We start from the raw sequence: 24,679 nt of genomic DNA on the forward strand, positions 1-24,679 counted from the left end.
GGGGGGGGGGTGTCAAACAGCCTGCCCTTGAGATCCTGTTAGAAATAGTCCGTGTTCCCCTTACTTTGGAAAACTACTTGGTTACTGAGCAACCACAGGCCACATCCGAGCAGAAGTTCTAGGTTCTATCCATAGATGGTCCTTGGTTGAGTGTCAGTCTCAGAAAAGACCCTGTGCCCAGATATATTTGGTCCTTGTAGAGCTCCTATCCTTTCCATATCATACTAACTTCCCTTCTTTCATATGATTCCCTGCACCCTGCCGAGGGTTTGGTTATGAGTCTTAGTGTCTGCTTTGAAACTCTGCTAGGTAGAGTCTTTCAGATGCCTTTTGTGGTAGACTCCTGTCATAAGTTCAATGCACATCCCATTTGTCTTTCTAAATGAGGATTAATCACCTTCGCCTGTGTCCACTTTCTTGATTATCTTCTTTAGGTGTGTAGATTTCATTATGTTTATCATGTCTTGTAGGTCTATATAAGCGAGTATATACCAAGTTTGTCTTTCTCCTTCTGGGATACTTCACTCAGAATGATCTTTTCTAGATCCCACCACTTGCCTGCAAATTTCATGATTTCCTCCTTTTTGATTGCTGAGTAGTATTCCATTGTGTAAAAATACCACAATTTCTGTATCCATTCCTCCGTTGATGGACATCTGGGTTGTTTCCAAGTTCTGGCTATTACAAATAAAGCTGCTACGAACATGGTTGAACAAATGTCCTTGTTGTGTACTTGAGCAAATTTTGGGTATATACCTAGGAGTGGTATAGCTGGGTCTTGAGGTAGCACTACTCCTAGTTGTCTGAGAAAGCACCAGATTGACTTCCAGAGTGGTTGAACCAGTTTACATTCCCACCAGCAATGGAGGAGGGTTCCCTTTTCTCCACAACCTCTCCAGCATGTGCTATCACTTGAGTTTTTCATCTTGGCCATTCTGATGGGTGTAAGGTGAAATCTCAGGGTCGTTTTGATTTGCATTTCCCTAATGGTTAATGAGGTTGAGCATTTCTTTAAGTGTTTCTCTGCCATTCGACGTTCCTCTTTCGAGAATTCTCTGTTTAGCTCTGTTCCCCATTTTTTAAGTGGATTACTTGGTTTGTTGCTTTTCTGCTTCTTTAGGTCTTTATATATACTTGATATTAGCCCTCTGTCAGATAAAGGGTTGGTGAAGATTCTTTCCCAATCTGTAGGCTGTCTATTTGTTTTGATGACAGTGTCTTTTGCTTTACAGAAGCTTTTCAGTTTCATGAGGTCCCATTTATTGATTGTTGCTCTTAGAGCCTGTGCTGTTGGTGTTCTGTTCAGGAAGTTGTCTCCTGTGCCAATGAGTTCTAGGCTGTTTCCCACTTTTTTTTCCAGCTGATTTAGAGTATCTGGTTTTATGTTGAGGTCCTTGATCCACTTGGACTTTAGTTTTGTGCAGGGTGATAAATATGGATCTATTTTCATTTTTCTGCATGTAGACATCCAGTTGGTCCAGCACCATTTGTTGAAGATAATGTCTTTTTTCCATTGAATGGATTTGGCTTCTTTGTCAAATATTGAGTATTCATAGGTGTGTGGGTTTATTTCTGGGTCTTCTATGCGATTCCATTGATCCTCCTTTCTGTTTCTATGCCAATACCATGCAGTTTTTATTACTGTTGCCCTGTAGTACAGCTTGAGATCGGGAATGGAGATACCTCCAGATGATCTGTTGTTGTACAGGATCGTTTTGGAGATTCTGGGTTTTTTGTTTCTCCATATGAAGCTGAGAATCTTTTTTTCAAGGTCTGTAAAGAATTGAGTTGGTATTTTGATGGGAATTGCATTGAATCTGTAGATTGCTTTTGGCAGGATGGCCATTTTCACAATGTTAATCCTACCAATCCATGAGCACGGGAGATCTTTCCATCTTCTGAGATCTTCAATTTCTTTCTTCAAAGACTTGAAGTTTTTCTCAAACAGGTCTTTCACTTGCTTGGTTAGAGTCACACCAAGGTACTTTATGTTATTAGTGGCTATTGTGAAGGGTGTTGTTTCCCTAATTTCTTTCTCAGCCTTTTTGTCTTTGGTATACAAGAGGGCTTCTGATTTTTTTGAGTTGATTTTGTATCCTGCCACTTTGCTGAAGGTGTTTATCAGCTGAAGAAGTTCTCTGGTTGAATCTTTGGGTTCGCTCATGTATACTATCATATCATCTGCAAATAGTGACACTTTGACCTCTTCCTTTCCGATTTGTATCCCCTTGATCTCCTTTAGTTGTCTTATTGCTCTGGCTAGGACTTCAAGTACAATGTTAAAGAGATATGGAGAGAGTGGGCAGCCTTGTCTTGTCCCTGATTTCAGTGGGATTGATTTAAGTTTCTCTCCATTGAGTTTGATGTTGGCTATAGGCTTGCTGTATATTGCCTTTACTATCTTTAGGTATGTGCCTTGTATCCCTGATCTCTCCAGGACTTTAATCATAAATGGGTGCTGGACTTTGTCAAATGCTTTTTTAGCATCTAAGGAGATGATCATGTGGTTTTTCTCCTTCAGTTTGTTTATGTGGTGGATTACATTGATGGATTTCCGTATGTTGAACCACCCTTGCATTCCTGGGATGAAGCCTACTTGGTCATGGTGGATGATATCTTTGATGTGTTCTTGGATTTGGTTTGCAAGTATTTTATTGAGTATTTTTGCATCAATGTTCATAAGAGAGATAGGTCTGAAGTTCTCTTTTTTTGTTGGATCTTTGTGTGGTTTAGGTATCAAAGTGACTGTGGCTTCATAGAATGAGTTTGGTAGTGTTCCTTCTGTTTCTATTTTATGGAATAGTTTGAGGAGAATTGGTGTTAGTACTTCTTTGAAGGTCTTGTAGAATTCTGCGCTGAAGCCATCTGGTCCAGGGCTTTTTTTGGAGGGGAGACTGTTAATGACTGCTTCAATTTCCTTGGGAGATATAGGACTATTCAGTCTTTCTACCTGATCTTGACTTAATTTTGGTAGATGGAATCTGTCAAGAAAGTTATCCATTTCATTTAGATTTTCAAATTTTGTGCCATATAGGCTTTTGTAGTATGACCTAATAATCGTTTGGATTTCCTTAGTGTCTGTAGTTATGTCCCCATTTTCCTTTCTGATTTTGCTGATTTGTATGGTTTCTCTCTGCTTTTTAGTTAGTTTGGCTAAGGGTTTGTCTATCTTGTTGATTTTCTCAAAGAACCAGCTTTTTGTTTCATTGATTCTTTGGATAATTTTATTTGTTTCTAATTGATTGATTTCTGCCCTTAGTTTGATTATTTCCAGCCGTCTGCTCCTCTTGGGTGTATCTGCTTCTTTTTTTTCTAGGTTTTTCAGTTGGGCCATTAAGTTGTTTGTATGTGATGTTACGGATTTCTTCTTGTAGGCACTTAGTGCTATAAATTTTCCTCTGAGCACTGCTTTCAATGTGTCCCATAAATTTGGGTATGTTGTGCCTTCATTTTCATTGAATTCTAGAAAGTCTTTAATTTATTTCTTTATTTCTTCCTTGACCCAGCTGTCATTGAGTAGTTCAGTTTCCATGTGCGTGTCGGCTTTTTGTTGTTTCTGTTGTTGTTGATGTCCAGCTTTAGTCCATGGTGGTCAGATAGTATACAAGGGATTATTTCAATCCTTTTGTATCTGTTGAGGCTTGCTTTGTGACCAATTATATGGTCTATTTTGGAGAAGGTTCCATGTGGTGCTGAAAAGAAGGTGTACTCTTTTGAGTTTGGGTGAAAAGATCTGTAGACATCTATTAGGTCCATTTGATTTAGGGATTCTGTGAGTGCTTTTATTTCCCTATTTGGTGTCTGTCTGGTTGATCTGTCCCTTGATGAGAGTGGGGTGTTGAAGTCTCCCACTATTAAGGTATTAGGATCAATGTATGATTTAAGCTTTAATATTGTTTCATTTACGAATGTAGGTGCTCTTGTATTTGGGGCATAGATATTCAAAATTGTGATGTCCTCTTGTTGGATTTTTCCTTTGATGAGAATATAGTGGCCCTCCTTATCTTTTTTGATTAACTTGGGTTGAAAGTCTATTTTATTAGATATTAGGATGGCTACTCCAGGTTGTTTTCTGGAACCATTTGCTTGAAAAACATTTTTCCAGCCCTTTACTCTGAGGTAGTGTTTATCTTTGTTGCATAGGTGTGTTTCTTGGATGCAACAGAATGTTGGGTCCTGTTTCCGTAACCATTCTGTTAGCCTGTGTCTTTTTATTGGTGAGTTGAGTCCATTAATATTGATAGATAATATTGTCCAATGCATGTTAGTTCCTTTTGTAATGGAGTCGATGATCTTACCTTGTTTCATTGCTTGTTTTCTTTTCATTTTTGTTGGGACATTATCTGTATGCCCTGTTTTCTTGGGTGAATTCGTTTTCGTTGGATTGGAGTTTTCCTTCTAGTATCTTCTGTAGGGTTGGTTTGCTGTATAGATATTGCGTAAATTTAGTTTTGTCATGGAATATTTTGTTTTCTCCATCTATGTTGATTGAAAGCTTTGCAGGGTATAGTAGTCTCGGTTGACATTTGTGATCTCTTAGAGTCTCCATGATGCTTGCCCAGGCCCTTCTGGCTTTCATAGTTTCTGATGAGAAGTCTGGTGTGATTCTGATAGGTCTACCTTCATATGTTACTTGGCCTTTTTCCCTTGCTGCTTTTAATATCTTTTCTTTGTTCTGTAGATTTAGTGTTTTGACTATGATGTGACGTGATGTGTTTCTTTTCTGGTCTAGTCTATTTGGTGTTCTGTAGGCCTCTTGTATATTTATGGACATCTCTTTCTTTAAGTTGGGAAAATTTTCTTCTATGATTTTTTTGAAAATATTTTCAGGGCCTTGGAGCCTGGAGTCTTCTTTTTCATCAATTCCTATTATTCTTAGATTTTGTCTTTTCATAGCATCCTTGATTTCTTGGATATTTTGTGATTGGAATTTTTCTGATTTTACTTTTTCTTTGAGAGAAGTATCAATTTCTGCAAGTGTGTCTTCAGCTCCAGAGATTCTCTCTTCCATCTCTTGTATTCTGTTGGTGATGCTTACTTTTGTAGTTCCTGATCTTTTCTCCAAGTTCTCCAGCTCAAGAGTTTTCTCATTTTGTGTTTTCTTTATTGATTCTAGTTCTGTTTTCATGCCTTGCACCATTTCTTTTATGTGTTTGAATTTGGATTCCTGTCTCTCTACGATGGACTCTATTTCTTTGTTCATTTCCTTTTTGTATGCCACTAATTTTTTCTCTACTTGTGCCTCTATTTGTTTGGCTATGTTTGCCTGTGTTTCTTTAAGGGTTTTGTCTATTTCTTCTTTCTTTATCTCCAATTGACTGGCCAACTCTTTGAAAGATTTATTCATTTCCTCCTTATGAGCCTCAAATAATTGAGCAAGCATGGCTTTAAGGTCATTTTCCTGTGCTTCTGATGAATTGGAGTATCCATCGATTTTGGGGTTTGCTGGTGAAGTCATGATGTCCTGATTTATGTTGGAAGTGTTCTTTCGCCTACCCCTGGCCATTGGCTTATCTGAGACCTTCCCTGTTTGTTTTTGGATTCTGCTGATCAGACTGGTACTGTCTCTCTCTCGAGTCTGGAGAATTCTTCAGGAAGTTGAGAGAGGTCCCGTGTCCTTAGCGTATGCTGAGGACTAGCTGTACCTGTGGGAGGAAAGTACGCAGGCGCAAACAGAGGCAAATGCAAGCGTGCGTGCGTGCGTGCGTGTGTATATGTGTGTGTGTGTGTAAGTGGGTGTGGGCGTGTGTCTCAAGGGACAGAGTGATGGCTAATGTTGAACCCTTGAGTGAGTGGGAGGGGCTCTGCAATGTATATGTCACAGGCGCTAGTGATGATCGCAGTGCAATTTCTGGCATTAACTGCCTTAACTCCTCAATTAGACCCACGGAGCAGGAACTTCAATGTTCCAAGTGCCCCTCTGTTTCCCAAAGTGGGTATATGGGTGGGAGGGGGTTCGATGCCTGGCTTCTGTTTTAGAAGAACCCAGGATCAGTGGAGCTGCAGATTCTCAAGGGTGCACTCACTTACAGGCAGGACACTTGGCAGAGATTGGCGTATCTGGGCTCTCTGCTCTCTGGTTTGGCCCTGCTTCTTTGATGTGCTCCGCCAGTTCCGTGCTGCTGTCACTGCCAGGTTATAAGGTCTTGCTGCAGCTTCCCCAAACAAGTCCCCGGGTGACCCGAGACCAAGGTTTTCACCTCCTGCGATGTTCCCTGTTGTTTAGAAAGTCTCTCCGTTGTTTCCCTGGCTTCAGAAGTTCTTCCACTCATCAACTCAGAACTTTATCTCTTCCACAGCTCGGAAACTGTGTGTGCTAGTCGCCATCTTGGCTCCGCCCCCCGAAAGGGATAGTTTTTAACTGTCGTTAAGTCCATTAATTCATTTCATTTTTTCATGTAACAAACGTTGAATACCTATCACATGCTAGTCCTATAATATATTTGTATGTATATTAATATATATGTGACTTATTTGTGATATATAAAAACCCAGCAAATGGTAAAAAATTTGAACCTCTCATACTATTCAGGTATAGTGCTCATACGTATCTGCGTAAAGCAAGTAAAATCAGCATATAAAAGATACACCTGCACACTCAAGTTTATTGTGGCAGTATTCACAATAGCTCAGTTTTGGTAAGTAGAGGCAGGAGGATCTCTGTGACTTCAAAGCCAGCTTGGTTGTCATGTTGAGTTTTAGGACAGCCAGAGCCACATAATGAGAACCTATCTTCACAAACAAACACAACACAACAAAACCAAATTTTAAAAACCCAATAGCCCAGATATATAAAGAGTCTAGGACACTGGTTTGGCAAAAGGAAACAAAAGCACTTATTGAGGGCTTTAAGATTGCTTGTTCTTTTCCCTCAGGAATCTTGCTCTGCACACGTTGAGTCTTTACATGCTTATGGTGTCTTTTCATCTATTCCCCTATACATTAGTTTGACAAATATTTATCGCACACTTGCTCTGTGCCAAGTATTATTGTCATTATTGTGAAATAAGTAAACACAAAATAACAAATCTTTGCCACTGTGGAGTTTGAATTCAGGGTAAAAGCGGAGCCAGTGAACACAGAAATAGAAGCACAATGTAAGAAAATCAGAGCAATAAAATGGATTGAGTGAATAATTTAAATATGGAGTCAGAAAAGTCTTCTTGAAGGAAGTATGTATGTGTGTGTGTGTGAAATAAGCAGAAAGTGTGTGGATGTCTTGAGAGGTAAAAATTCTAGGGAGCAGATCTATTATATGACAGGCCCTAAGGAGGCAGCTGGGTGTACTGAAGACCAGTAAGGTAATGAGTGTGGATGAAGCAGAGTGAGAAAGGGAAGGTGAGAGGATACATTCCGAGGGAAGTGTCCTCAGAGCAGTTGATGTGGGGTTCTGGAGGCACAGAAGTATACACCATAACGTTGATTTTGAACTGGATTTCAAATGCGTAGCCCTGGATAATGGGTTAGGAGAGCGTTGTAGGTGGGGGAGACCAGAACCAGGGAATACTGACCATTGCTACTTTCCAGCAAAGATATGGTAGGACAATGGCCAGGCCCAACAAACACAGCAGTTTCTAATGGCCATGGGCATTGTCTCTTCTTTGCCAACTAAAGCAGTCTGCTCACCAGCAGCCTGTCCCACAGGCAGGTACTGGGCATTCCATTCCAGGGCAACTAATCCATAAGCTGTAGAAGGATTATGAAGTGACCTCAAGTGGAAAGCACCATTACAGTGTGAATGAGACACGTGGGAGCTGAAGGAGATGGACATGAACTACAGGGAGGAGGTAAGCACACAGCAAGAGATTGTTGTATCAAAGGCAGCACATTGAGTAGGAGCCATGAAGCAACTATACCAGAAACAAATTGGCCCTGGCCCAGAGAAGGCTTGGATGCTAAATGTGCTTTGAGTTCCACTCCCGTGGGGCCCATAGTGGAATTTCTGTTATCAAAGCTTTGCTTTTTCCTATGGCCCGCTTCTATTAATGCATGCAGCCTTATCTCACGTGTTTACTAACAGAAAAACCCAAGTGAACCTATGCTCTTTGCATGGAGAAAACCAGGTACCTCAGAACCACTTGCTACTCTGGATGGAAAGTTCCTAGATTCTGGTTCAACGCTCATTGTGAATGAAAAGCCCTCATTCTGCAGTGGTATCTGAAGTACTTTTCTGTGTTTTTTTCCCACTCAGCCAAAACATGTTCCTTCTGAAGGCAGCACTTCTCATTGATTGAATGTTCCTGTGTTTGAGAAACATCAAAAGACTTAGACATTTCATCTGAGAGGATGAATGGTTCTGCCCTTCCCAGCATTAGATGCCTTTCTAAATAAATTGGCAAATTCTATCAAAGGTTGCTCAGCTAACAGCAGGTAAGAAAACAAAGCATCATTACAGCACCGCTGTAGATGAGTTTCCCATCTGCACACACAACCACGACTGGAACTTTATATTGAGAAGATGGCTTCTTGCTTCGAAGACTTGGAGCATCAAGCACACTGTTTCTTGGTGATGTGTGAGCTAAGAAATGGCTGTTGCAATAGGAGTGGGAATAGAAGTTGAAAGGATGCACAGGTGCCTTAGTTAATTTTTTGTTGCTGTGCAGAGCCACGGTGACCAAGGCAACTTAAAAAAGAAAGCAGTTAGTCTGAAGGCACATGGCTCCAGAGAGTTAGAGTCCATGGTCATCACAGAAGGAATCATGGCAGCAGGCAGGCAGGCAGGCATGGGAATAGAGAAGTAGCTGAGAGCTTATATCTGATCTGTGGTTCAAGGCACAGAGAGAGAGAGAGAGAGAGAGAGAGAGAGAGAGAGAGAGAGAACTAACAGGAAGTGTCAGAGGCCTTTGAAATCTCAAAGCCCAACTCCAATGACACACCTCCCAATCCTTTCCAAATCAGTTCACCAGTTGCTAACCAAGCATTAAAATAGATGAGCCTATGGGGACCATTCTCATTTGAACTACCACAGCAGACTCATGCTCAGATTAACTTCTGAGTAAGAGGTAATTTAGCAAACAGAATCTAAAAGCCAGAGAAAAGACAATGGCTATGAGTGACAGTTTTCATTAAAACAATTTTGAAAAAAGAAAGCAAAACAAAAACCTGCCACCGTGGGGAAGGAGGAACAACTGGGGCACTTTGTTGAGGGACAGAGCCACATCCACACCTGCATTCCTCCAGCTCCCAGATGGCAGTGAGATGGTCTACCTGTTCAACTCTCTTTGGTATCCAAGTCTTTTCTTCTCCATAGAAAATGTAAAACACAGAGCAGTGTCACAAACACAGCAGCAAGTTCTCTGAGGACAAAGGGCCATTCCTGTAAGAGTGAATTGCTAATACTTTGCATAGGACCTGATTAAAAACTAGAATCCAAGAAGCATACACCTGATAGAGAGGAGGATAAAAAGAAATGAATGTTCACTGAGTGATACTTGCAAATGGATAAAGCGAGATTCAGAAAGGAAGCACAGGGATAGATTTTATTTTATTTTACCAAATCCATTTTTAGAAAGAAGAAACACATTATTTCAAGAGCCTTTGTCGTACAAATGTATTTCTAGCACCCAAAGTATAAGTGCTTATGGTAAAGCTTTGAAAACATCTTGGCTCTCAAGGAGATTTATGCAACCTGCTCTGTATTGGCAAGGAATACACTTTCTGAATTGCTTTAAAGCTCATAATGAGGTAAATGTGAAGCAATCTTGAGTCATGACACCTATTTGTCAAATGATACAAGAACTTCAGTGAAGCGCTTCAGTTGACAGGTTTAGACAGCTTTTCTTGGGGCCCTCCCATAGCTAGAACATAGCATAACCTCTTTACATGTCCTGCTCTTGTTGCTACTTCGTGGGTCTACACGTTCTCTGGTGACAATGGAGATTATTAAAGCCCCAGTTAAAATGCATGGATCATTATATAATTATTTCAGCTATCCTAATTCAATTATCTGGATCTCAAGACCCAAGGTGCCCTGGGATTAATAATAGATGTTTGTGCTCTCTTTCGATGACAAGCCCTCTTCCCAGAGTCTGGGTGTCATGAGTCAGCCTCTGGTCACGTACAGTAGATACAGAAGCTGGTCAATGCTCTGGGTTTCTATGTGAGAGAACTTACAGCCAGTGACCTTTAACAACTACAATAGCTATTAATAGTCATAAGGAAACGACCTCGTTATATGAGGACAACAAAATAACCTTTTGAAAAAAATTCAAATCCACTTCACAAAAGCAGTGATAAGATCACAAAAAGCAGACTTCCCCCAGTAAGCTGACTTTTATTCAGCTAAAATAACTATGAATCAAATCATCTGAAATTTATTGTCTTTGAGCACATGGAGTAGCAAAGGAAAATGCCATCCATGGCATTATTGTTGAGTAGTGTCATATATATATATATATATATATATATATATATATATATATATATGCATGTATGTATGTATGTATGTATATACAGGGTTTCTCTGTGTAGCCTTGGCTGTCCTGGACTTGCTTTGTAGACCAGGAATCTGCCCCCCCGAATGCTGGAATTACAGGTGTGCGCCACCATGACTGGCATGTGAGGTTTATATTAACTCAGCAAAGAGTTGGAGATTTCTAGTAAAAGGTAACTTTCTTTTTAGAAGTACTCAAAACAGGACAATACACAAGCGAACAAAACTCCAATGCTCAATGTTGAAAGGCCCTCTTTGTATTTGCGTAAGTGGCATACATATTCTACAACCCCCTCATTCTGGAGAAGACCTTTGTGCTTAATGAAAGTGATGGTGTCATGTGCTCTTCACTGTCTGTGGGACTCTTGATCTCTTCAGGGAGAAGGCGCCCATGGCTTTCAGTAAAGAATAACACAAAGTAACCCAGAGAAAGGAATTGGTGCACACAGAGCAGGCTTGGAGGATATGCCTCTTGTCACACTGGTAAGTCCTCGGCAGTTCTAGAGAGGCAGATGTGAATGTACTAATTTCACTAGTAACTTTGTACAAATGACTGGCAGATTTAATAAAGGATTGGTTGCTGAAGGGCAAGAATCTAGGGAAATCTTCTTGTCAGGATACTGTAGTAATCTTCTTCCAGACATTCTTAATCACTTGCACTGTCCTCCTCAAGGCAGGACTTTAGTGAGATGCAGAATGGTTTCCTAATCCCCCGAGTCAGCTAACGCTGTTGCAGGAATAGTGGTATCGTTTGTTCCTTGTAAGTCCCATGGAGCTGATTGTCTCAAGAAGGGATTTATTTAGTAAGCAAGTGGGGATTAGAGCCCACATCTGCTTGTCTCTAAAATGCATCCTAAAGCCCACAGCATTCCACTTTCTTGGTCAACATGATTTCTACATTCTTAATACTGGCTGACTGGCTTGCTTTCTGAAATAAGATAGCCCCCAACACTGCCACCAAGAGCGCTCCTGTATAAGAACGTGCTGAGGCTTGACTAAACATCAACGAAAGTTCATATGTATGTGGTGGTTTGCTAAGGTTTGGCGCCCATAGACTTCATGTGTTTGAATGTTTGGCGTGTACAGAGTGACACTATTAGGAGGTGTGGCCTTGTTGGAGAAAAGGTATCGCTTTGGGGGGAGGGCTTTGAGGTCTCATAGGCTCAAGCTACACCCAGTGTGGCACACAGTCTCTCCCTGCTGCCTGTGATTGGATGTAGAACTCTCAGCCCCTTCTCCAGCACCTTCTGTCTGCATGCCACCGTGCTTCTCACCAGGACAATAATAGACTAAACCTCTGAACTGTAAGGCAGCCCCCATTAAATGTTTTCCTTTATATGAGTTGCTGTGGTCATGGCATCTCTTCACAGCAATAGAAATCGTAACTAAGATGTGATAAAAGGCTAATTCCCCATGCAGAAGAGACTGGAGTTATTCAGAGGACTGTAGATCACTATAAGACCCAGAAGGGGACCATGAAGCTTCTACTACTAGCTTTCTCTCTAGCTTTCCAGCTAATGAGATGGGTGATTTTTTTTCTTCTGCCACAAAGAAGAGTTACTCCTGCCAGATATACAAACAAATAAAGCCATTCACTCTTTCACTGAAAACTTTAGAAGCATGAGCCAATAAACCATTTCTACATGTAAGTTAATTGCCTCAGTGACAGACAGCTTATACAAGGCAACATGGATTTGACAACTCATAACAACTTGCACACGCAGATATGACATAGACTTTAGAGTGACGTAATGTCAACAATGATCACCCCACACATTCTGGGCAGCTGATAATGAATTATCTGCATGCTCTTTTTTTTTTTTTTCCATTTCACTCTCACTGAAACCCAGCAAAAGCTCAAGCTATCTAAAATAACATATTCAAGGTCACAAAGAGCCAAGCAGAGGGAGGCAGATCACTCTCTGAGTTCCAGACCAGCCTGGTCTACACAGTCAGATCAAGGCCAGCCAGGCTGAACATGATGAGCCTGTCTCACAAACAACGTCAATGAAGTCAGTGAGACCCAGACACAACAATTTACAAATCATTTATAAGTAGATTGACTCCAAACCTGCATTTAGATTAAATCAGAGATTATGATCAAAGCATATTTGATCAGGTTGTTTAATTAAGTCAGTTTGACACTGTATTTCTAACATGTACAATTGACGTTTGGTAATCACAAAGCTTTGCAGTGGACAAACACTTCTGATTTTATCAGAAGATGCTCTGGTTTTATGAAAGATAAGGAGAACACATTGGACTCTGATATGTCACAAGAGACCCTAGAGTCTTTACTGTAAAACTCGCTTTTGTATGCCTTTGTATGTATCTATTTGCAAGGGTATAGCCATATTACTCAAAGAAAAGATGGAAATACTTTTTTTTAATTGTGATGAACCCCTAAATGTCAACAGGTGGAATTCTGGCTTAATGAGGTAAATTGCAATTCCACACGTGTGCGGAAGCCAAGCAGAATAACAGCATTGAAAGGCAGAACAGTATGAGCTTTGCTTCAAACTAAGGAGCTGTTGACACCAGAGGCTAAAGGAGGACAACAGACAAGCTTAGCCTGCTTGAATGGCTTGTAAATGCAAACATACACGGCCAGTAGATTCTCTCTCTCTCTCTCTCTGTCCCTATATCTTGGCAAACAATGGCAGGAATATATATATTTCTTGGAACAAAGAGCTAAAAGCCCAGAAAACCAGGCACTAATTCATTAGCATGGAATTTCTAGATTAAACAATTACATATGACTACTGTGTACCATTCTGCACATTCTTTCTCCCACTAAGCTCAATTAAGAGTGCAGAGCCCAAATCCTCTGCTTTTCCCTCAGAGGTGGGGTTTCTTAGATGGAAGCAGCTGCCTGTTTATGTAAATCACAGCAAGAGAGGTAAGTTCGAGCTTAAGGCTGGAAGTGGAGCCAACAGGGGGAAATTGGATGGAGTAGAACCCCATCTGAAAGGCAGTGCTGATAAATCTGGAACTGGATGCTTAAAATGAATCTCATGCTATCTGTCACTGGAAAGATTAGGAAGAGTATTGCACCCAGGAAATAAATTACAAGCAGTTAGAACTAATTAGAAATTAAAATTTCAATACTTATGCATGATTAAAGTACATGCACAGTAGTGAAGTAGAAGAAACTTTCCTTAGGCAGCAGGAAGTCATTTACTGGGAATACCTACCTAGCAAAGGGTATATTTAAGGGTGAGACATTAGGGACACAGTAAATTACCGCAGAACTAAAACAAAGGCATTGCTGTTAGGTCTAGTATTCTAATTAGGCTAGAAGAAGGTGAAACAAAACGTGTGATGATTAGGAAAGAGTAGAAACATAAACTAATTCTCTGTAAGGGATGTCTGTTTACACGGAAGACATGATAAAGAATGGAAGGCTATTGGAGGGAAAGGACCTGGTATGGAAAGTATCAACATACAAGGTCAGTGTCTGCTGTCACGCCTTCAAGCAGCTGCCTTTTCAAAAAATTCCATTTCTAATAGCAGTGAAGACTGTAAAATAATGAGAAGCACGATTAATAAGAAAACAGAGCTCTATCCGGCGACGGTGCTCAGAGAAATTCAGAGTGGTCCAGCATGTGACATCCCGTCCTCAGCTCTCCTACAATACAGCCTCTTACAAAACTAGGCTGTCTTGAACCCCTGGCAACAGCATTTTTCGCCTATACGCCAACAAGGTTGGGAAAGCTCCTAAATCTGCATGTGCACCCGGGCAGACTTCTAGGGCTTTGTGCTGTGAGACCTAAAGTCCTTATGAGATGGTCTGAGACAAAGAAGTATGTCAGCAGGGCCTGTGGTGTTCCATTTGTTCCAAGTGTGTCTGTGGCAGGATCAAGCGGGTTTTCCTTATTGGGGAGCAGAAAATCGTTGTGGAAGTATTGAAGGCACAGGCACTAAGTCAGAAAGCAAAATAAATGTGCAGCTTTTGAAAGTAATAAACTCAAGGCTTGGTCTATGAAAGAAAAAAGAAAATAGAATACTAACAGAGAGAAAGTATGAAATGTCACTATTGGGCATTAGATAATATTCCAAACAAATGGTGTGATATCCTATCAAAAAGACCTTGTTCATTCCCAAACAAGTACATGAATCAAATGCAGCCTCAATCAATAACCCCATCACAGAAACTGAACAACAGTCTAAAAGCTGCCTGAACTACTATATATGTTCAGTTAATTGAAACAACCTTGAAAAAATGCAAATGAGCTAAACTTGCCCTATCAGAGAGCAAAGCTTATTAGAAAGGTGGGGCAGATAAAGTGGTGATGAGGAAGGACTATACACACAGAGGAAGGGACCAAAGAGAGCCCAGGAAGAAGCTGAGTTACACATAGAAACTGGACAGAGGAGGATAAGAGAAAAGAGAACAGGACCCCTACTCAGCAGATAATTTCCTAATGACTGTTTATTCTGCCCCCAAAGCCCACCTAGCTCAGAAAGAAAAACTGCAACTCCAGGACAGATACAAATGCAAGTCTAAATTACACTCATACAATCAATGAGGAAAATATTCGTAGGATACTAAAAGCAAAACAAGGAAGACACATCAGCAAATGTGCATGCCTTCATTCAAAGGCTAAAAGATAAGACACAACCTAGAAGAATGCATTTGTAGACTATAAAACAAATGTTCATATACAGAACCTAGAATGAAAATTTAAGCAATATCTTGTTTTTTATTTATTTGGCTGACAAAATTAAATATTAGCAAGAACTTGAAGAAACAGGAATAGTTACAAACTGGTGAGAAAGTAAACTGATATCTAAATCTCTATCTATCATCTATCTATCTATCTATCTATCTATCTATCTATCTATCTATCTATCTATCTATCTATCTAGTGTATTGGTGTTTTGCTTGCATGTATGTCTGTGTGAGGGTGTTGGCTCCCTTGGAACTGGAGTTACAGATAGTTGTGACATGCCAGATGGTTGTTAGGAATTGAACCCAGGTCCTTTGCAAGAGAAGCCAATGTTCTTAAACACTGAGCCATCTTTCCAGTCTTGATATAATGATTTTTTAAAAGAAATTTTCCTTTTCTCTCTCTCTCCCTTCCCTGCCTGCTTCCTGGTCACCCTTGCATTTTGGCATCACATTAAAGTGGGTGCTAGAAAGAGCAAAGGCTTGTCAGCATGGTACTTCGTGACTAGGGAAACAACCCTTCCTGCTCCTCCGTTGAGAATGTTCCCTGATCAGTGTATACCGGCCTGCAGGGGAGTGAGTGTGACCAGCGCAGCTTTTGCTCACACCTCAGTAAACTGGATGTTGTGCATTGTGAAGCCCAGAGGCTTGTACCTTGTCTGTGCTGGGATGCTTCCTTGTGGGTCCGTGTGTGGAAATGTGCCTGTCCCATATAGCTGGGCTGGGGAGGGTCAGCTATGCTTTGAGAAAGTCGCTCACCAGAGGAATATCATCTGTGACTCTGAAAACCTGTCGGAGAGATGTTGCAGGTGTGTTGAAGGCACATCTACCTGGGACAATGCAGGAGAATGCTAAGTTATGCAGGTTATAGCAGCAGCTCACTGTGACTCAATGTATTTCTAGAGCAGCCACTGAAGGTGGTCCCACTGTGTGCGTCCTCACTACGCGCTGACTTCTCGGAGTTCCCTGCTGCATAATCCCAGCACAATAGGCCCTAGTGGCGTCTATGGCTATCTGAACCTTCCACACGTCATTCCCATAAACACTGGCAGACAATACAGTAACTGTGCACATGATATTCTGTGCATCGGCCTTTGTTTTGATGGATGTTCTGGCTATTTACCAAGACAGCGCATTTGTTATGTCAACTTTTCAGCATTCCAAAGTAAGCACTTGGATAATCTGTCAAACATGTGTATATTCTCTCAGTGATTTATGGCAGTCCTTCTGAGAGGAAAAACTTTGACGTATGTGCCATTATTTTTATGTTTTCTGTTCTTTTCCAAATCCTTTGTTTCATAGTTCTTTCATAATCATGAAAAGAAAAAGCTGTAAGCCACATGAATAATTCAAGTTATAATAACAAAAATAAAAAGTATGGTGAGTGTGGGGTTGGGAACTGAGTCTCTCTGATCCCTGGATAACAGCAAAGCCTTTCTTGTGTAAGTATAGTTCCATTATGCAGAAGGCATTTGCTAGTGTTGCTGGCAAGTTCCGCCTTAGATCCATTAGACAAAGCATTGCAAAGCAGTGTTCCAACCCTGTCAACTGATGCATAAAAGACAGGAAGCAGGAGCTTAGCATGTAGAACGTGTAGTCATCCCAACATCCAACCAGCCCTGACTCAAAGTCAGAACAATACTTTGTTGAGGTGCTCTGTGTGAAGGTGAGTCTCTGTATACTCAGTTGTTAATTCTGTACCAGCAGAGAGCTATGGCCCATCACTGGACAAATGTTTTGTAAATATTTGTTCCTATCTCACCTGCCTAAGGCAATCTAGTATTGTACCTGATGGGCTTTAATAAAGATTTGACAGCAAGAAGGGAAAGGTAGAACTTCTGGGTAGATAAAGGGATTGGAAGAAGAATCAGAGACAGGAGATTAGCCAGCAGACACAGGTAAGTGAGTGTGTGTGTGTGTGTGTGTGTGTGTGTGTGTGTGTGTGTGGTGAATGTAAGTGAGCAGATAGGTAAAGAGCTTCCCACGTGGCAGGTTGTGGGCTAGAGAAGCCAAGTTAACTTAGATGAACTAGCTGAGAGTCTTCCCCGCTAAAAAGCCTAAGCTTTAAAATATGAATAAGCTTCCGTGTCAATATTAAACCGCTGGCTCATTCAAGATAGTCCTGTTATAATACTTCATTCTAGAAACTGCCTTTAGGAAGGTGATTTCAACTTCATTGATTTTTTTTCCCTTCTAGTGTGAATTGTAGACACTCAAAAAGATTGCCTTAGAAAAGGATTAATAAAGTAAACCTGGCAGATGGTGTAGAAGAACAAAGCAATCACTTTGGTTTAAAAATAACTTCATCACAGTGAGTATGGCTTATCTTATTTGGGGTGATCGCTGTAAGAAGTAGCCATGGGCTGTGTCTTCAAATCACAGATGATGGTGGAAAAAAAGAATGGTTGCACTGTTGACTTCATGTGTTCTTTGTGGAATGCAGAAAGCACACTCTGCTCACTTAAGACTTTTTATGAATCTGTCATCTGATAATGACAGTCCTCGGAGACCGTTGCTCTAAGTATACTTGTAGCTCAAGGCAGTTAGGGGTCTGAGGTTGCTAGGAACGGCTTTTGAAGAGCAGTGTTTGTGTACAGTACACACAGTAAAGGGGCTAGCTTGCCAACTGCATTGTTAGACAGAGAGGGTGTGTTTTGTACCACTGGACCCCTGTGAGGCATGATCTCACACAGAGTTTAAGAATGTCACACCTACAATAACGTTAGGCCCCTTCTCAGAGGGCTTCAGGACGGCAGGCAACTAACTGAGTGTGGGAGCCATGTATCAACAGCCATTAGAAAGCTGGGGCAGCTACAACATTCCCAACTGTCACAGTAAAGAGTCAATTGACTGTCCTAGAGTTAGTGCCAGGGTCCTGCTTCTCCTCTGCTGGCCTCTCATTTCCTCAACAGTGGGTCTTGGTGGCAGCTGTCCTGCTCTGGAGGTGCCTGCTTGCTCTAGCCAGAGGCTGACACTTGCCATGCAAAGTAAAACATGTCAAGGATGCTGCAATCAGAGCCTCCCTGGCTTCCTTAGGTGATGCCCAGGCAGTAGTAATCATTACAGCTCTCAGTAGCTCTTATCCTAAACTCCAGTGAGTGAGGAGCCTACAGGAATAAAGACTTACAAGCATAAGCAGGCTGTCACAATTATTTGGTTATAATCCTAGTGCTTTGGGACACAGAGTCGATAACTAAAATTATATAGTCTCTTCCTATCTCTGATTTCATTTAATCCTAATAGCCTATCAAATAGAGAAGAGTTATTTCACATATGAGAAGCCTGAAGTCCAAAAGACTTTGGGTCTAAGTTAAGCCAAACTCAAGTCGATTGGCATTTCTGACTTCAAAAACTATGGTATTTTCATTGTAGCTTGCTGGATCTTCTGGTCCATCACTGAAATAAGTTCTCAAAGCTATCTTTTAAATAATATTTCTTGAACAGATTAATGTTTTACTATCATAAAAATAAAGAGTATTTTTCCTATCCTGATCTATAAAAAAATATTGTTTAAAATTGGAGAGCAGAGTTCACAACAATTTACATTTTCTAAATAGAGCCAAAATCAAATGGGGATGTATGTGTGTTTCAAACAGCCTTTCTGTTCGGGGTAGTCTGTGTGAGGGAAGGGTGTTTCCAGGTCCTTGGCCTCTTATCCTAGGAATTGAAATAAAGGTTCATGCTGACTCCAAAGTAGCAGAGAAACTATTCAAAAGTAAAGAGCAGGCCAAGGTACACTTCAAGAGAGCAGTAAGCAGAGAGTGAAAATACTCAAACACCCCAATTATTGTCTGGGGCTCCTTCTAAGGGTTTCAAGAGAAGGAGGAGTTTGATTACTGAAGGGCTTAGTGAAAGTGGTTCTCTGTTGGTTAATGGGGTAGGTCATATAATCACTTTTCATCAGCGAATGTCCCCGACCATCTGGTCTTAATCATATGCATACCCAATAATGCATAGAAAGCAGATGCTAAGTAGGGGACTGAGTTTACTTAAGGACAAAGTTTTTCTTACTTTTCATGCATACAAAACCAGTTCAGTCCAGATCAGGACTCATCCTCAGACCAGGATATATTAGAAATATTTCTGAATAGAAACTATCCAAGTTTGGTGGTCACTAAGGAGAGGAGAAATGTATCCTGTTATTCAGAGAAGAGAGTGCATGTTCCCTGGTGCAGGTGGAGGTGGGAGGTTGGTAGGTGCTTTGTTTAGGGTTGTGTGTAACCCAAACCAAGCAGAATCCCAAGTTACTCAACTGTTTTCTATGCTTGCTTGCATTATTTCTATACTTCTATCAAGTGTAGGACATGCTGAAGTTTCAAAACTAACATTGGCTTTCTCTTGATGTTGGTTTTCTTTAAATATAAAGGAGTGAAGCAAAGACATAAGATTATAAAGACCCAGTTGCCAAGCTTAAGCCACAGCAGAAGCTCATACGTACTTTAAATTCTTGCAAGAATCCTGTGGACAAGACATAGCATGTTGAGCTTGTTTTGCTTATAGTGAGAATGAAAAGAGAAGAGAGGTGTCCTGACTTCTGGTTTACCCAACACTTAAAGTGAGTAGAATGCACACAGGCACACTCAAACACACCAAGCAAACTCAAACTAAAAATGGTACTTTCCAGCAAACACTAATCACAAATTTGTGATTGTCATTCTCATTGTATCATATTATTATATTAAAGTGTAGGAAAATAGTGAGTCTTAGGACTATGAACCAGGGAGAAGAGCCCCAATTTCTCAGGCAGTCCCCATTCCAGTGATAGAATAGTGAGAACTCCTGCTCACAGTGGTTGGGAAAGAAGGACTCATAAAGTTAGAGAACTGAGGTCCAGTCCTGAAAGGATGGTGTGATAACTAGTTTGTTGATTTGATAGATTAGATCCAAATAATTTCCCCCTGAACAGGTAGATATTCAGAATTAGAAGTCAGCGGCAGAAAACCCAGGGAATAAGTGTGTCCATTCCAGCCCAGAAAAAAAAAAATCTACCATACAAGTATATGGTGCTAAGAAAGAAAGAAAGGAAGGAAGGAAGGGAGAAAGGAAGGAAGGAAGGAAGGAAGGAAGGAAGGAAGGAAGGAAGGAAGGAAGGGAGAAAGGTAGGAAGGAAGGAAAGAAACCCAAGTTGAAAGCATGGAATGCAATTAAAATATAAAAAGAAATAATGCAAAACAATTCTTCTAAAAGAGACTTGAACATCTACTGAAATGATGTGGTATGTTCTGAAGAAAGCAGACCTAGATTTGGTGATGCAAAGACAAATCTAATTAAAGTGACTGGACTTCACAACCATAACAAAAAGCCTGAGGTCAACAGAAAAAAAAGAAAAGCTTATTATTTAGGGGTAAAGTAACTGTGGGTTTCTCTGGTTAAATTTGCTTCCAGGAAACAATGGAAACCTTTCTACTGAGTGCACATCATGGACTTCATCTTTGGGCAACTTACTCTTCCAGCAGAAAGGCCAGACAAAAAAAAAAAAAAAAAAAAAAAAAAAGAAAAAAAAAGGCCTTTAATGCAATCGCTTAGAGGGTATCATTCCTGTGAGTGTTTCTTAAATCTACTTAGAGCAACATTCAGCCAACCACAAAATAACTGAGAAAAGCAAGCAAAGGACTGACAGCAAGAATGGAGACTACTTTGCTATCATCTAAGTCTAAAGCAAATGTAAGAATCAGATGTTTATATGGAATGTAAATACTTGTTTCAGCGTGGGGATAAGGTGGAAGAGAGCAGGAAAAGCAGGGAGGCAAAGTCTATGGATCTATCTCCTGTACTCTGGGACATGTCCTCAGCTTCGTTTGTTATGATGACATAGTCTTGACGGCCACTGTCACCTACAAACATTTTATTTGTATTTTTAGTAGAATATTCCATATATGTGTGCTTGTATGAAGCTTCCTTATTGTTGGATTCCTATTGTATTTCTAGTCGCGCCCCCCCCCGCGCCAAAAAAATTAAATAGATGGGACTGTGTCCTTCTCAGGACTTCACCCTTGGTATACATAAAGCTCTTGAGACACTCATAGCTAATGCTAATTTTTAGCACACTGTTGAGATGCCATATTTATTTTGTTTTTATGTTCCATTTATTTTTTTCTTGTTACTGATAAATAGCTTGTGGTGGTTTGAATAGGAATGTCCCCATAGACTCATGTGTTTGAGTGCTTGGCTCAGGGAGTGGCACTATTAGGAAGTGTGGCCTTATTGGAGTAGGTGTGGCCTTGCTGAAGTCTCAGAAGCTCAAGTCACTTTCACTTCTACTTGTGGATCAAGACACAGAACTCTCAGCTCCTTCTTTAGCACCATGTCTGACTTCATGCCACCATGTTAACTGCCATTGAAGAAAATGGACTAAACCTCTAAAACTGCAAGGCAGCCCCAATTAAATGTTTTCCTTTATAAGAGTTGCCATGGTCATGGTGTCTCTTCACAGCAATAGAACACTGGCTAAGACAAAGTGTATAGAAGAAGCATGTTAAAGGGATTTTTTTCCCCTTCCCAATCCCACCCTCCCTCTTCTTCTCCTATGCCTCTCCCCCAGTCCAATGAGGAGGGAGGTCTTCCTCTAAAGGGATTTTTTTTTAATTGTTTCCTTGTTGATCTTTGGCTTTGCATTGCTGAGGCTCAAGCGTAAGGCCTCACACATGTTTAACAAGGGCTTCAACCTGAGACATACCAAGATTTTAAAGTTATGCAAGTGAGAAGTTCAAAGCTTGTCTCTTAAGGTTGTCAAATAAAATTGTGAGTGCATGCAATAGTGCAGATGTAAATGTTAAGGAAGACCACACGGATAATGAAAGCAGAATAGAAGAGACATGGGCAAGAAGACAAAGAGAAAATATGCTGTAAAAAGAAAAGGTACTCATGAATAACATAAAAACGATAAATAGAGCCATTAGATATGACTTTCTGTACATTAAAATTGTATTTAAAAGTAAAACAAAAGCTATACAAACTGCAGTTTAAGAATCTTATACAATTGTATTACCAAAAGACCTAAGGTACAGTATGTAACTGTCTTACCTGCATGTGAAAAAGCCCCCTTTGCCTGCTAAAAGGGAAGCACTCCATAGTGAACCCCCCCAAGCCCCAAGCCGCATTTAACTCTTTGTTCTGTATAAAAGACTGACTGAGCGACATGAAAAGATTTAATATGGTCAAGTGTACATCAGGAAAATGCAGATCCAAATCCCAAGCCACGGATGAGAACTGCAAGGGATTTAACAGCACAAAGACAAATACCAAGTAAGATGCTCTAAGTGAGTGAACCAGACAAGGGGAGGGCAGGTGTAAGAGCAGGGAGGAAGGAGAGATACTAGGTCACAGTCCTGGTATTGGACAACATAAAATAAACAAAGAGTATCCAGCAGATCAGGCAAATAAAGCCAAGTACAGGAACAAGCCGTTAATGTAAGTAGCAATAATGTATTAACATAATACTTAATTATCATATGGTAAGGCTAACAAGTGAGCTCTTTGGTATATTCAAAACCGGTATCCTGTTTCTCAAGCAGCTTTGGTAGAGGCTCACAAATTAAGGTATATCAGATAATCACAAAATAGATAAAATGCAAAAAGTGGAAAGTAGCAGTTTTTTTAGCACAGCACAGTAAAACCAAATCAATAGAAAAATCAGCCCAAAGGCCTTTCCAGCTCAGAAATCAAAATTGGCAGGGCGCCATTATAAAACATAATAATGGAATATTACATGTATATACAGACATTGGGAATTCATTTATTTGCTTTTTTGTTTATTATGTCATGTGACCATGTCTTGCTCTGTAGCTTGGTTTGGCCTCGTGCTCCAGTCCTAAGTGCTAGGTTACAGGCAGGTAGCACCGCCGCTGGCATGGGGCTATGTTAAAGGAGAGATCAAAGGAAAACTTCCCTTGGGCCTTAATATAAGTGAATGAACAAAGAACAACGAAACTGAGTAGCTGTTTAAGAGTTGGAAAAACAAAACCAAATTACGATAAGTAGAAGGAAGGAAAGATGATAAAGGTAAAATTTAAAAAGAGTTAAAAAACAGAAGGCATGGCATAGCCAGAAAAGAAATATAAAACTGCTTTGCTGAAGGGAAAACCAGTGACCAAAGGAGAGAAAAGAAGGTCTTCTTACAAAGTCAGTTTGCTCCATTTTCCTGTATGCGCCATTACTAGTTTTAACAAACAGTACAATTCTAGATCATTTGTTGTGTCAGTATTTTCAAATGCATTTGCCTCAGTTTGAAGAAAATGGTCATGTGATACTTACATATCACACAGTTTAATTATTTACTTTCGCAGAATGTTGATATCGTGCTTGTGTTTCAAGTTTTAAAAGTGAGAAAAAAAGCGAGTGCCTGGGGGGAGCAGGACATAACCCCTTAAACTGCAGCAAGACCAGCCCAGCTCTCCTTTGGTGGGTGAGGTGGTCCCAGTTTGAATATTCCTAATTCAAACCTCTAAAATCTAAAGTGCTCCAAAATGTGAAACGTTTTAAGTACTAATGTGGTGCTAACAGGAAGTGCTTTCTGGCCCATTCTGCACCAGCTACACTTCATTCAAAATATAGCCTAGGTATTGCCTTCAGGCATATAAAAACAGCAGAGAAGTCACGGGTATTTCATAACCTGTCTTTAATGGGCAAGGACGGCGTACCTACTATTCCTTTGGAGGGCCGTGACAGAATGAAATAGACAAACATCTTGTCATACTCCCCAGAGGTCTCAGGTTATTTCATGACTATAAACAGCCAACTCAGACCAAAGCTCTCAGGAGCTGTTAGATTCAACTGGATGGCTTATTTCTCTGCATGAACTATTCTGTTTTGGCATTTGCAAGAAAATTAAACATAAATGAGAAGCAAGTTGATCTAAAATATGCTTCTTCTGAATATTATTTTGCTTTGTAAGATGGGCAATAGACAACCAGCACAATTAGCTTGAACTCATTGGCGCTTTTCACGGCAGCATTTCGCACTGTATTTAAGGACCGCCCACCTAAACATCTAAGATCATGTTCCTTACTTTTAGAGCCTTTCAAATATAGAATGCGTATTTGCATTTACCCCCTCTCCGACAAGAATGTAAAAAGAAAACGAAAGAGTGAGCCCAGTTGCTTGTTACTATAGCAATAGCTCAGTGGTAAGGTGACTTACATGGCTGAGCTTCATCACTGGAGGTGAGGAGAAATATGTGTTCAGTACCCACCACGGGACTCCTAGGCTGGCCTCAGTGGCCTGTACCGTACCCAAAGGTATCATCAAGTGTTTACTCGTGAATAGAAACAGTACCAGGCAGGAGATGCCAGCCCCTCCCGCTCCTTCCCACTCTTCTTTGGATGAGGCAGACAGGAGCCCTGTTTTACTTGCTGAAGCTAAAAATAACTCACTTGTAAGTTATGTTACCATCACTTACTCCTTCAAGAAGCAAGAAAAATAAAATTCCCCTTGCTGGCGGTGAGATGACGCAGGCAAGGGCAGGCAGGTGTGGAGCAGCTGCTTTGCCTTCACCTCAGACACCTTTTAAATTTTATTTATTTATTTATCCCCTGATGGAGTAGGTGGAGCATGGTCTTCTGCAAAAGCATCGCCTTTGC

Source organism: Psammomys obesus, unplaced genomic scaffold (assembly GCF_907164565.1).
Source record: "Psammomys obesus unplaced genomic scaffold, mPsaObe1.curated_primary_1811, whole genome shotgun sequence".
Classification (NCBI taxonomy): Eukaryota; Metazoa; Chordata; class Mammalia; order Rodentia; family Muridae; genus Psammomys; species Psammomys obesus.